This window comes from Venturia canescens, chromosome 3, assembly GCF_019457755.1.
Source record: "Venturia canescens isolate UGA chromosome 3, ASM1945775v1, whole genome shotgun sequence".
In the NCBI taxonomy this organism is placed as follows: domain Eukaryota; kingdom Metazoa; phylum Arthropoda; class Insecta; order Hymenoptera; family Ichneumonidae; genus Venturia; species Venturia canescens.
Window position 1 is genome coordinate 15,534,189 of NC_057423.1, and position 13,188 is coordinate 15,547,376.

At 36.6% G+C, this 13,188-nt stretch overlaps 1 long non-coding RNA gene across 1 annotated transcript; it reads right to left on the minus strand.

Annotated features, from left to right (window-relative positions):
* Positions 1 to 6,508: 6,508 nt before the first annotated feature.
* On the minus strand, positions 6,509 to 8,514 carry LOC122407942 (uncharacterized). The gene is made up of 3 exons (XR_006260323.1): positions 8,240 to 8,514; positions 6,923 to 7,143; positions 6,509 to 6,821 (listed from the first exon to the last, which is right to left on the minus strand). It is a non-coding gene; the product is annotated as an uncharacterized lncRNA (long non-coding RNA).
* Positions 8,515 to 13,188: the final 4,674 nt, after the last annotated feature.

A 13,188-nucleotide genomic window follows, 5' to 3' on the forward strand; every position in this document is an offset into this window, starting at 1 on the left:
ATAGTACGCCGATTAAAACAAGTTTATTAGTTTTTTTTGGATATTCAAACTTCTGCTTATATTTGAAGGGAGTTTTTTTTTATCATATAATATTTGGTTACTTTCGTTTTTACTATACTATATTTTGAATTTAACTTTCATTTTTCTGAATTTAACGTTCATTTAAATGGAATAGAAAGTTTAATAAAATCGCTGCTAGCACAGGCCTATGAAGAGTTTATTTATAGAAATTATTTTGAACACTTATTAGTTTGAAAAACCATGCACGCCAAGTTTTTATTCAAAAGCTTGAGTTTTTTTTTCTAAATTTGTAATCCAAATAATAAAAAACAAACATCACTTGGCTTGATTAAATTGATATGATTATATTTTTCCAAAGAAACAGAATAAATAATTAGAGGGAAAAATCTAATAAATATTATTATAAACAAGGTTGCACTTTTTAATACTTGGCGTAATTTTTTTACTTTTAAAAAGTTTTTTATGGGGATATCATTTCTTTTTGAATTGGGCAATACAAACTATAACATAGATTTTCCCCGCGAGGGTACGATCCAGTCCCTTCTCGACTCACTCACCTCGTCTCGCGCCACTCTCCGGCTACGAGAGTAGACTGGGCGCCAGGTACAAAGTACCGTCGAATTATTCGACTTGATTTTTGTCGATTCTTGTGATGGTAACGCAATACAAAATTAGAGTGTAGAAAGCACGAGGGAAACGAGTGACCGAGGACGGTCCGACTACTCAGCTCATCTGTGATACAAAAAGGTAGAGGGGGGATCCTTGGGGCAAAGTAGCAGTCACGAAACACAAAAGAAATAGCCAACAACAAAATACAAAATTTGAAACAATATGCGCCATTTATTAACAGTGTGCACGGAGAAATCAATTATACAAGAGAAGAATGTGAGATCGCCAATTAATTGTTAAACAGAATAATATTTCTGGAGACAATGATTCGGATTCGCCATTTAAACGGAACAAAAGAGTAACTCAGAAGAACGATAATTTTAATTCGCCGTCGTGTTAGCCCTATTTAGAAGCAGGTAACTAAACGTCGCAAACAACCTACCCGAGTCCGAAAGGTAACTACAGGTAATAGGTAATAGGTAACTGCTATGACGGAAATTGTAACACAGGGATCACTACGGCAGGATAGGCAACAAAGTGATCACTGTGAGACAATCCCAGGTAGATTACGCGGGTGTCGTAGGTAGTGCAAAAGCAAAAGGTAATCGACACCTGGTAATTTCCTACCCAATAATTCATCCGCGAGCTAACCTATCACCCGGCGACAGAGATCACGAGACGTAAGAGTCCGCGATTCGAAACAATACATGACACGACGCGAAAGGCAAAAGCTAGGCGAAATTACGATCGACGACGGAGAATAACGTAATTTACAATAGAATATTGCAAGAGAGGTAACAGAAAAAAAATTGGAGACAAGTACATTTATGTTTTATGCCATCTGGGCAGTAGTCTCAGTGAAACCCCATGTGACACTCGTGTAGTTCAAAACACAAATGCACGATGATTTATAAGAAGTTGTTGGATCTATTCTCTCGAAACTTGCGTCAAATGGCCAATTCATTACTGAAGGTTATAAAAAAAACCATTCTAAACGTAATGAATAAAAAAAAAAAAAAATTCTAAATCTTGATAATGTATGAAAAACGTTTGATTCAAAGGAACAAAACGTTGTCAAATAAATGCAAAAGTGACGAGTACATCGCATGACGAATGAAAAAAATTCATAACAGAAAATACGTCGATCGCGAGACAAGAAATAATACAATCGGAGACTCGAAAGAATGCGCAATATAAAAGTAACGAAAGAAAAATACTGAAAAATAAGGTCCGGGTTAACCGCCGTACCTTCCGAAAGCGACAATGAGAACGAGAGAGACACAACGAAAATACCGCGCGGCTAGCGCGCTCGCTAGAGTTACGTATTAAGACTAAAAATGCGATGTATAAGAAAGCCATGCGAACTGGAAGTTTGTTGAACCTACTGATTTTCCGTCAATTTAGGAACAATCTTACTCGTGATCTTCGTTCGGCTCGAAGTAATTATTATTGTGAAAGGTTTGCATCATTAAATGATAGTTCTCGTGTTTGGAGGGAGCTCAAATCTCTTGGTCTAGCTAAATCCGAATCATCTTCCTACTTCGACTATTTCTCTTCTGAGGAACTTAACCGTTATTTTGCCAACATTGCTAACGCAGCTCCGTCTTGTGAGCTTGACGATATTCTCTTAAACTTACCGCCTCTACAGAATGATCGACCAATTTTTGAGTTTGCTCTACTCACCGCTGAATCATTAACCCTCTTCATTCGTTCCTCACTCAAATCTTCCCATTCGGCGGGACCAGATGGTATCTCTTCCTTTGCCATTCTGTCTACTCTATCCATTCTGTTTCCATCTCTGTTACTGCTCTTCAATGCTTCCCTAGCTCACTCTTACTTCCCCACCACGTGGAAACGTGCACTTATTCGGCCTTTGCTGAAGGTTTCGCCTCCTGCTTCGCCTTCTGACTGCCATCCTATTGCCAATTTATGTGAACTTGCCAAATTGCTAGAACGTATAGTGCTAAAACAAGTATCCTCTTTTCTAAACAATAATAATCTGCTTGACTCTAGACAATCGGGTTTTCGGCGTGGTTTTAGTACCCAAACTGCCCTATTGCGTATACGTCAGGATGTCTGCCAGTCGGTTGACGATAGGAAAATTACCTTACTCGTTCTCTTCGATTTCAGCAAGGCCTTCGATATGGTTCCTCACAATTTACTTCTGCTTAAACTCCGTTCTTTTGGATTTGGTGACCGTGCCCTCCGCTGGTTTTACTCCTATCTAACTGGTAGGTCTCAAGCTGTAATTGATCCCTCTTGCAACCATTCATCTTGGCTTTCTACTTCCTCAGGCGTTCCTCAAGGATCCGTCCTTGGTCCCTTACTATTCTCATTGTTTATCAATGATATTGGAGCTCAACTTCTCTATACGCATCACATACTCTTTGCCGACGACCTTCAGATCTACTTGAGTTGCCTACCTTCTAACTTGAACGATGCTCTTTTGAAAATTAAAATTGATGTAAATGCGATTGCGGAATTTGCTTTGAGGAACGGGTTGAAACTAAATCTATCTAAATCTAAAGTCATCTTATTGGGTAGTCCTGCGTATATTAATCGTATTGACTTAGATTCGCTTACTCCAATTATTATTGATGGCCAATCAATCCCGTTTGTCAATGAGGTGCGGAATCTGGGTGTAATTATGAACTCGAATCTTTCTTGGAACAAACAAATTATGTCACTTTCGAAACGTGTTCATTTTGTTCTCTACAAATTAAAATATAATAACAGCTGCGTTATCGCTCAAACTTCGCACTACATTGGTCACTACTTTAATTTTTCCCATTATTGATTATTGCTGTCTAGTTTTTAATGATCTAACTGATGAGCAAAATACTACTCTTCAGCGTGCTCTGAATTGTGCTATCCGCTTTATTTTTGTCCTGCGTCGCGATACCCATATTACCTCTTATAGACGTCATCTTGGTTGGCTTAGCCTGAAGTCACGTCGTCGCTACTTCTTAGGCATCAGCATGTTCCACGTGGTCAACGGCACTGTGCCTATCTATTTGAGTGAGCTTTTCACTCGTGTTCCTCCTCCTCTACGCCCGACTCGACAAATTTTACCTCCCACGTTCATGATTCCTCATTTCAGAACGTCCACTCTTCGTAACTCTTTTGCCTTTTCGGGTGCTTACTTTTGGCATTCCCTACCTCTCTCTATTACCTCCTCGGTTACTCTCTTATCTTTTAAAACGAGACTTTTCAAGTTTCTTTTTGACTATGATTTATGATGCAAATCTTATTACTTTTCTTTTACTTTTCTTTTCTTTTCCTTCCTCTTGTCTGTTCGGATGTTTCATGGGTATCTCCAGTTTACTGTTCGCTGACTTTCGCGCAATTATACTTTATTTGTCTTCGTACTTTATCTCTACTCATTTGCTCTACTTATTCGCTTATATTTATTTTATTACGCTTCTATTTACTTAGTTTAGTTTAGATACGTTACTAGTCTAACGAGCTTGTCATTCTTTTAATTTTAGGCTATTATGCACTACACTCAAATATTGTTACTTTTTAATCTTTATTTCTTTTATTATTTACTTTTCACTTATTTTCTTACTTCGTTTTATTCTTGTTTTATGCTATTTGTTATTCTTTGTACCCTGTGCCCCATAGCTTTGCTAGGGCATAAATATATTAATCAATCAATCAATCAATCAATCTCTCTCGCTCTCGTTCTCGCTCTCTCTCGGTTAAACACGTAGTCTGCTGAATAGTCGATCGGAAATAAGAATTTTAAATTAATTTCCATTTTTTATCTCCAAACTGATATTACAACATATATAATAATACAACTAATGAAATATCGAAATATCGACCGTTCTACAATTTGATTTGTTGATAGGGTAATATGGGGCAAAATGGACACATGGGCAAAACGGACACAGTATCCATTTTGCCCCATAAAGTTGAATTCCGGGGCAAAATGGACTTTCCCGAAACTGAAATTTCCTAAAATGCATAAAATTTTTTTTTCGGTCCTGACCATAAATCATGGTAAATTGTTGAATTCCACGGTGACATCCCCAAAAAATTCAAGTTTCAGAGCAAAATAGATCTCAAACTATTTTTTCACTATCTATTCCCTTTTTTGACTTACTTTTAAAAACCACAATAGTAATCAAAGTACGAATAAGGAAAAAAGGTTTTTTATTCATTTTTTATAAAAATTGCACTCATAGCTGATATCTTCCACTTCAACACTTGTACACAAGGTGTGTGCCCATTTTTTGCATGTTACACATAGTAAATCCAATCTTCAGAGGACAACGAATACAACCCTTCACAAAAAAATACAACACACGTCTTCAAAAGACGAGGACTTGGTTGTCTTGGTGAGCTTTTTTCTGTCTGCTCAACTGCTACATTTCGAAAAATGTCTCTATATTGATTTTTATGCCTCTTGGAGGCTGTGTCCGTTGTGCCCCGGAAAATTTTTTTGAAGAAATTCCGGAAACTAGGGCCATGAATCAATGGTGGAAATCCGATATAGTGCGAATACCAAATATACCCCAGCACGATGGACCCAAAGTTGATTTTTTGCATTCCCCAAAAACATGACAGAAATGGGATATAAGATTTGACTCACGTCTTTTCATTTACATCCAAGGAATGGAGCCTGAGTGATCCCATTTCTTTTCCCATATTACCGAGTTGACATCCTATTCAGAAACAGTCGCTTGCAACGGCTGCATTTCGAAAAATGTCGATTTTTCGATTTTTATGCCTCGTAGAGGCTGTGTCCGTTTTTCCCCGGAATTTTTTTTTTACAAAATTCGGAAAACGAGGACTGGGCATCAATTTTGGGACTCAAAAATAATTGAAAGACCATATGCTCATTAATGAAACTTGCTTAAATCCTTAAGTGTCCATTTTGCCCCACATTACCCTATATATTGAACCCTATCCGTTCTGTATTCGCGATTTTTCGTGGTTCTGCTGGGTCATGGCACGCGGTGATGCGAAATTTAAGATGAGACCGGTTTGTCGTGTTATAAACCTTCGGAACCTGTGGAGTCGTTCTGTATGCGCGTTTTTATGTATTCGCAGTTTTTCACATTTTTTCGCGGGGTGGCAATGTAGTGGACGGATTATTTGGGATAGTCAAATTAAAATTTTATTCGCCTTTATTCGGGGGGCTCGGCCCCCCGGACCCCCCGGGCGGGGGGGGGGGGGGGGGCGCTCCGCCCCCTCCACCCCTGCCGGAAGCTCCACCCCCTGGACCCCCGTTGCCCGCGTTGGCATTCTATATGCCTATCATATAAATGAATTTGTTGGTCTTACCTCCAAGATTATAGCTCAGAAGGATTCGTGTTCCAATTCCGAGAATTTTTTGCTACCCGATTCGAGCTCCAATTCCGAGAATTTTTTGCTAACCGATTCGAGCTCGAACTTTGAGAATTTTTTACTATGCTATTCGAGCTCCAATTCCAAGAATTTATCCCGATAAGCAAATTTTCACCCATGGAAAGGGAACGGAAGATAGACATATATATATATTGTTGAAGAAAATTTTCGATCCTGAAATTGCACCCCCTAATTTTCACAACTGCATTCTAACCCTTTTCCCAATGTCACACCAAACTAATTTTTTCATCATACCAAGCGCATACATCACATTATCATGTCCCACTGTTATTTTTTTCATCCGACTAATTTCCAACAAATGGTGGCCACTTCAACTTCACGAGTCAGGGGAAATCGATCAATCTCAAGTATCAAGTAAAGATACACGGCCGTCTTGACTCGCTCTGTCTACAAAACTTCTTTTTAATTCTTGGCGTCTAGACGCTGCCGCGTCTCTAGATATATATTCGTGTATACAATGTCATAAATAAGGAAAAGTTTATTTCATAACTATTATAAGAGCTAAACTTCAATAAAACTTTATTAACGTTCATGTATACACGGAAAGGCCATTGTCGAACATTCAGTTGTGAAAATGATACCGTTCTGAATGAATCCGAGAAATATGTATGCCATCGCGATATATTGTATTCTTTGGCTCTACGGATTTTCTCGCAATCCTGTGGAATCGACTTAGTGGATAGATGAATTGACAAGACACGTACCTACGGATTTGGAATTTTACCAAGTAAAGTTCATGATCAACTTCGCTGACAACGAAACCCTAGGAAATCCAAAGATCCATGAATTGTTGGTGAAGTTGCAACATAAATTGCCTACATTGAGAATCAATTTCGCAAATGATTTCAAACTTCCATCGAATTCAGTGCCAGATGAAACAACCAAAGTGCGAACGCCCAAAATACCTCCTACTCACTTTTGTTCGGGTGGCGAGTGTCAGTCTCGAAGAATTGTTGGAGTACGCTTGGACCAGAAAAATGCTTCATTTCACAATCGACGAGTTGGCTGAAACGGAAGTCTCGAGATTTCTAATCCTTATCGAACATCCTGTTAATGTGCCAATGATTCATCGGCTCAATCCGTTTGTCAAGGTCTATACGAAAGAACCTTGGACCACGAACATGAAAGAATTGTTTCCTAAAAAAAAAATACTAATTTTTGGGGCTATGAACTTAATATTGGGGTGATTGACAATCAGCCATTATCAAGCGTTTTTTCTCAGTTCGGTATCACTCGCGGATATACTCAACGCTTCTTTGATTATCGATATGAATAAAGAACACGAAAATTCGTCAGAACAATCGGTGGGTTCCCGTTTCTATACCGCTATAAACTCGAAGAACATAGATATATTTTCTGAGTGGTTGCCACAATCCTCTCAAAGCTGGAATAATACACAGCATACAACACCGATCGAATTTTCTCCATTCTGTGCAGTTGTGCCGATTATAAAGGAAACAGGAATATACGTTTTCATAAATTCTCTCATGGCCTTCGTTTCATTTCTCAGTGCTGTTTTAATTTTTTGGTTGGCCATGCGCGTGCTCCGGTATAGATCGTACAACTGGAGAATTTTTAATATCGGTCGTGTACTTTTTGGGATTTCGGTGGCTCAACAACTCGTGGCATATCCGAACGCATGATTTTTACTTGTTTGCTCGTCACATTCGCCATTTATTCGTGTACTATTCATGGCTCGATTACGGAAATTACTTTGCCAGCAACGAAGGAAGTCCCATTTGAGACTTTCGAAGAACTTAACAAATCCGAATTAATACCTTTCGTACGAGACGTCGATATTGAATGAACTTCCAACATTTTTAACGGTTCCTTGAAAAGTTTGCGAGATAAAAAAGTCCAGACTCCACGAATGTCGGAATGCTATGCAAACGTTTATTACACTTCGAACAGAATAACTTGTTTAATGAACGGTAATTCTGTTTAACTTCTGATCCTAGAATTAAACAACAGAAATTACGGACGTATTATGAAACTAGTTAAACCTTGTTTCGGGACCGACAGTTCTGGCTTCACGCTGGGAAAAAGATCACCGTACCATTCGATACTGGATAAAGTAATTTTGCGATTGCTTTGCGCCCGGATCATTCAAAAAATATATAACAAGAATACTCCAGACATAAAAAAAAACAAATGAACCTGACGAAACAAAGAGTGATTTATATAAGCACTTGCTAGCAGTCACTGTTATTGGCTACAGTGTATCATTACTCACGTTTTTCGGTGAAATCATTTTCTATCGTGTATTGATGTATTATAAGAAATTGAAAATTCAATCTGTCAGCCAATCTCCTTTCGAGTTGAATGGAAGACGCGGGAAATCAGAGGTATACGTCCAGTATGGTCACGAGTCAGAAAATATAATTTCGAGAAAAATTACACTCTCCTTAAAGGCCATCTTTCAAAAAGGAAGAAAAATCAATTGAAAAATATTTCAATTTTTAATAACCTTGGCGATAAAGATGTTCGTACTTTCGTTAACTTCGTCCAAACTGGTGCTATTGGGAATGAACTGAAAATTTTTCAGTCCAAAGAGCGATTCGGAAGAACCAGTGAAGATACGACTAGCAATTGCACGTTCTACTTATAACTATCACTGCTTGAGTATGCTGATAACACCGCTATACACGAGTACAACGTGTGATTATCATTAAATGATATACGATAAGTAGATACTCGTACAACATCTTTTTCCAAAAAATTCAAACTCTTTAATGGTCACTATGCATTTGTGAATATAAAAAGAAAATTTCGTGTGATGAGGATATTTTCAATATCTTTGCAATTTTTTATTGAAATGAATTTGCAAATTTTCCAAATTTCATCGGTTGAAAAATACACGAAAATTACTCCAACTTCTATTTCCGGGCTATAAATCTTGATCTCACTGTCATTAATATTTTGATCATGAAGATCATAGTTCGGAGTATCAGAATCATGTGCAGTACTCAATGACGGAACCAGTGAAGAAGGAATCTTTGAAAATATCGGAAAACAAATAGTCGAGGTAATGCCAATAACTCCAAGAAATACTCGAACGGCAAATAGGTTAGTAGAATACTTTTTTTAGCAATAATGTGCGAGCCAATACAGCGTTACGATTCCCAAAGTTGGTATTAGCGAGGAATATGCCTAATTATGTAATTTTCGTATTATCAAGAGACTCGGTAGAGTCTCGGGACAAGTACATTGACAGCTCTGTCGTCTGCTGGCCTGAGGCTCTCGCCGAGTATACTTTCTCTGAATAAAACGATTCGCCGTGGTGGGGGTAAAATTGGCATGTCATATTGTTCAAATACGAAACTCATAAGTCATCTGAGACTTTGAAAATTGAACTGGAGATTAATTAATAAATTCTCTTTCGATTCCGCCCAAAATGAGCATGATCGGTGGCGTAATTGTTGAGAAAAAACTTTGCACGGGCTCAAGATTATGCAAAAGTTACTGACACATTACGAGTTCGACGTATACGTATACGCGTTTTGACGTGAGTTAGTGGTAGTAGAGTTGTATCTCAACGCATTCTGATTGGCTCACTCCATCTGACAGACCACGTTTAAACTCCATAAACGTATCCACGGTCACACTCCATGAACGTAACCACGCTCAGACTTCGTCAACGTATATATGTACAACCATCTGTCAGTTTTTGATAGCATCATGAACAAACGCAGTTTCGACATAATAAAGTGCGGTCTAAATTCAATTTTAAAAAATGTTTGTTGTTTAGTAGAGTGCATAATATTTATTATTTTAGTAAAAATAGTCATGTGGTGTCATAATATTAAGAAAACCGGTCTTTTAGTGAATTAAACCGGTATAAAAGCGGCCGCGTAAATCTAGTCTGTGATCCGTGTGTTTTTGGGTGATGCAGATTTTATTATTTCGTTCGATTGGAAATAAGTATTAATTCCTTCAATTGAACCAGTGTGCGAGGGATATTGTCCAGTGTAAATATATCGTCAGTTAAAGCATGGTTATATGTCATGTGTGTAATTAGATTATGTATACGAGTTCGCTTTGATAGTTGTGTGTTAACGAATCAGCCGGCGTTTGACGTTACGAAGGCGCGACAAATGTAACGAACGTCCGTATAGTTGGTAAATAATATAAACTTTCTAAGTCAAATCAGTTAATCGAAAAGAGTTCTAAAAGTTCAAAGTTGTGAGGAAAAACGTGTGTCAACCTATAACCTCAAATTTTCTTTTTGATCTGAAATGACATGGTTGATAAATAATTAATAAAACAAAAACACACGGAACTGTTAGTATGATGTTAGAAACTTCAATTGAATAAATGTTTTCTAATTTATTTCTTGTGTCATCATTATTTTTGAATATTCCCATATTTTGCTTCCTATTGAGTTTGGCTCTGCTCTATCCGATCCTTGTTTTGACTCCATCGGTTTGCAGCGGATGGATACGTATTATTAATTGGTTTCCTAATATGTGTCCTATGATTGTCTAATATTTCTTCATGCTGATTGTGGTAACGTAATTCAAGTGGTTTCCGACTATGATCATCAATCGCACATTTTGTATATCTGATTCTCAAAACAGTTTCTGGTGTTGATATAAGTGCAGTTATACTTTTTCCACCTGGTCTGTCGAGTAATAAATTTTGAAACTTGTTCCAAAAAGTCTTTGGATGTTTTTTTGCTGATAGTATGAAAAGTTGAATCTTCGGAATGCGGTAGGCAAACACAAATTTTGACAACAATACTTATGAAATAACTCGTATGTTGAGTATTCCTATTCTGCAAACTGCAAATGTGGAATTATTGGTGAAAACATTCATTACGATAAGTCTACAGTTGCTCAGTTTTGGATGCGATTGAGTATAATGCCTGCCAACATCATGGAAACCTACAGAATTTCTAAATGTTATATGCGCTATGTCATTTTAATGGAACATCATGACTTTGAACAACTTTTCACTATAATACTATATAGATTTGGATCATTGAAATACAGCAAAAATCTGCAAACTATAAAATTTATATACTTTGCCATTCATTTTACTTTTTGACTCTCACTGCAACATAAATATGAAGTGAAACATTCATTAGAAAAGTCTTCAGTTGCTCATTTATGCTTTGAAATTTGATTTGAAATTGCTGTTTTCCAAACTCATTGCGCAGATACATTGAATTGCAGCAGATAGCTGCGAACTTTAAAATTTCTGTGGATAAATATATGTGCTAAGTATCACCTCCTATCTTTAATTATGGTAATATTGAGTATTCTCACTTTGCAAACTACAAATGTGGAATTATTAGTGAAAAGATTCATTACGCTAAGTCTACAGTTGCTCAGTTTTGGATGCGATCAAATATAATGCCTGCTAACATCCATGGGAACATACAGAATTTCTGAATCCAATGTTCGCTATGTAATTTCAACATAACATCATGACTTTTACCAACTTTTCTCTATAATACTATAGATTTGGATTATTGAAATACAGCAAAAATCTGCGAATTCTAAAATTGATATACTGTGTCACGCATTTTACTTTTTAAAACTAACTGTAACATATATATGAAGTAAACACTCATCACAGAAGTCTTCAGCTGCTCATTTATGGATAGATTTTAAATTGCTGTCTTCAAAATTTATTGCGCAGATACCTGCGAACTCTGAAATTTCTGTGCATAAATATGTGTGTTAAGTATCACCCCCTATCTTTGATTATGAGAATGAGTAATAGAACTTGGTTTAGTAAGTTTTAAAGTATTTCTTTTTAAATACTATTGAAGTTTGTATTACTGCGGTATGAAGCGAATACCTCCAAACTTTCATATTTTTGTGTCGCAGCATGTGTGCCAATCATTTAAATTCTTTACTCCAACCGTAACATGTAATCTCAAAAATTCATCACAAACGTCTTCAGCTTCTCTAAATTCCTAAATTTTCCGTTTTCTATTTCATTCTGAGTTTTTAAACTTTTAAATTCATTAATGAATTCTCCTGAAATTGTTTTTCGCCAAAACAAATGCAGATACCTTAAACGTCTTTGAATTCGGTTGCTCTGTTGAATTAAGTACGCTCAGTTTTTTTTGCTTCTTTGAGTTCTGACATAATAAATGTTTCCGGGTGCCTTTTTTCAGCAACTATCAAACTGGATAATTGGATCTCAGCAGCCACTTGCAAACTTTGGAAATATATTTCATCAGGGACACGTTTTGAATGACACGAAAATGTCTAGATTCAGAATGCAAAAGCAACATTTAAAAAGGGCCAATTCTGTTGGATTTGTTGTGTCTTGAATTTGATCTATCTTTCCTCTTTTCCTTTCTTTTTCCTAACGTTATCAGCCGAAAATCATATCTCGGCCCGCAACACGCATTGCTCCATGCTCTTGAGTTCCCAATGGACGAAAAATATTAGAAGACAAGGAGAAAAATCACAAAAGTCCAAGACTAAACCTCTATCGAAATATTTTCAGTACAATTTCGACGAAAAATAGGTCTTTTTTCGTGAAAACCAACGTTATACGCTAAAAATTATAAACAATTCATAGAAATTTAAACTAAAATCTTACAGTCATCTGAACATAAATAAGGATCTTTTGAGAAAAAAGACGTGATATCAAACCATAAACTTCCCCTAGGGAAAAAAAAGGTTGGGACAAGTACATTGATGGTCCCTCGTTTGCTGATAATTCCACCCATAAAAAAAACTTTAAAAAAAAATACAGAACAATTCGAAAAAAATTTTACAAATCTTGAAAAAACATTATATTAAAGCAAAAACTAATCTGTATCTATTTTTCTAAGTGTCAAAAGAATCAAATAACAAGTAAAAAATAAAAAACCGAAAAATCGGTCTTGACATCATTTTGGAAACCGATGCCTCATTCTTCTTATTAGATTCGGACAGCTAAATCAACTGAAAAAAATTCCATCTAATTTACGTGCGGCATTAAAATTTATTATATTAATTCGAGGCCAAGTATTTTCTAATGAATTGAAAAAAGTTACCACTTGAATTACGTGCAGCATTAAAATTTATGATATCAATCGGTGGACAAGTATTTTATTAGTAACTCCAAATTTTGACATTATTAAATTCTTTTAAGAAGCTTTCAAATCCAAAAAAATCACATGAAAGCTAGTCATATGTTACTCTATGGTGGCAGAGACTTATAAGAAAATCGACTCTT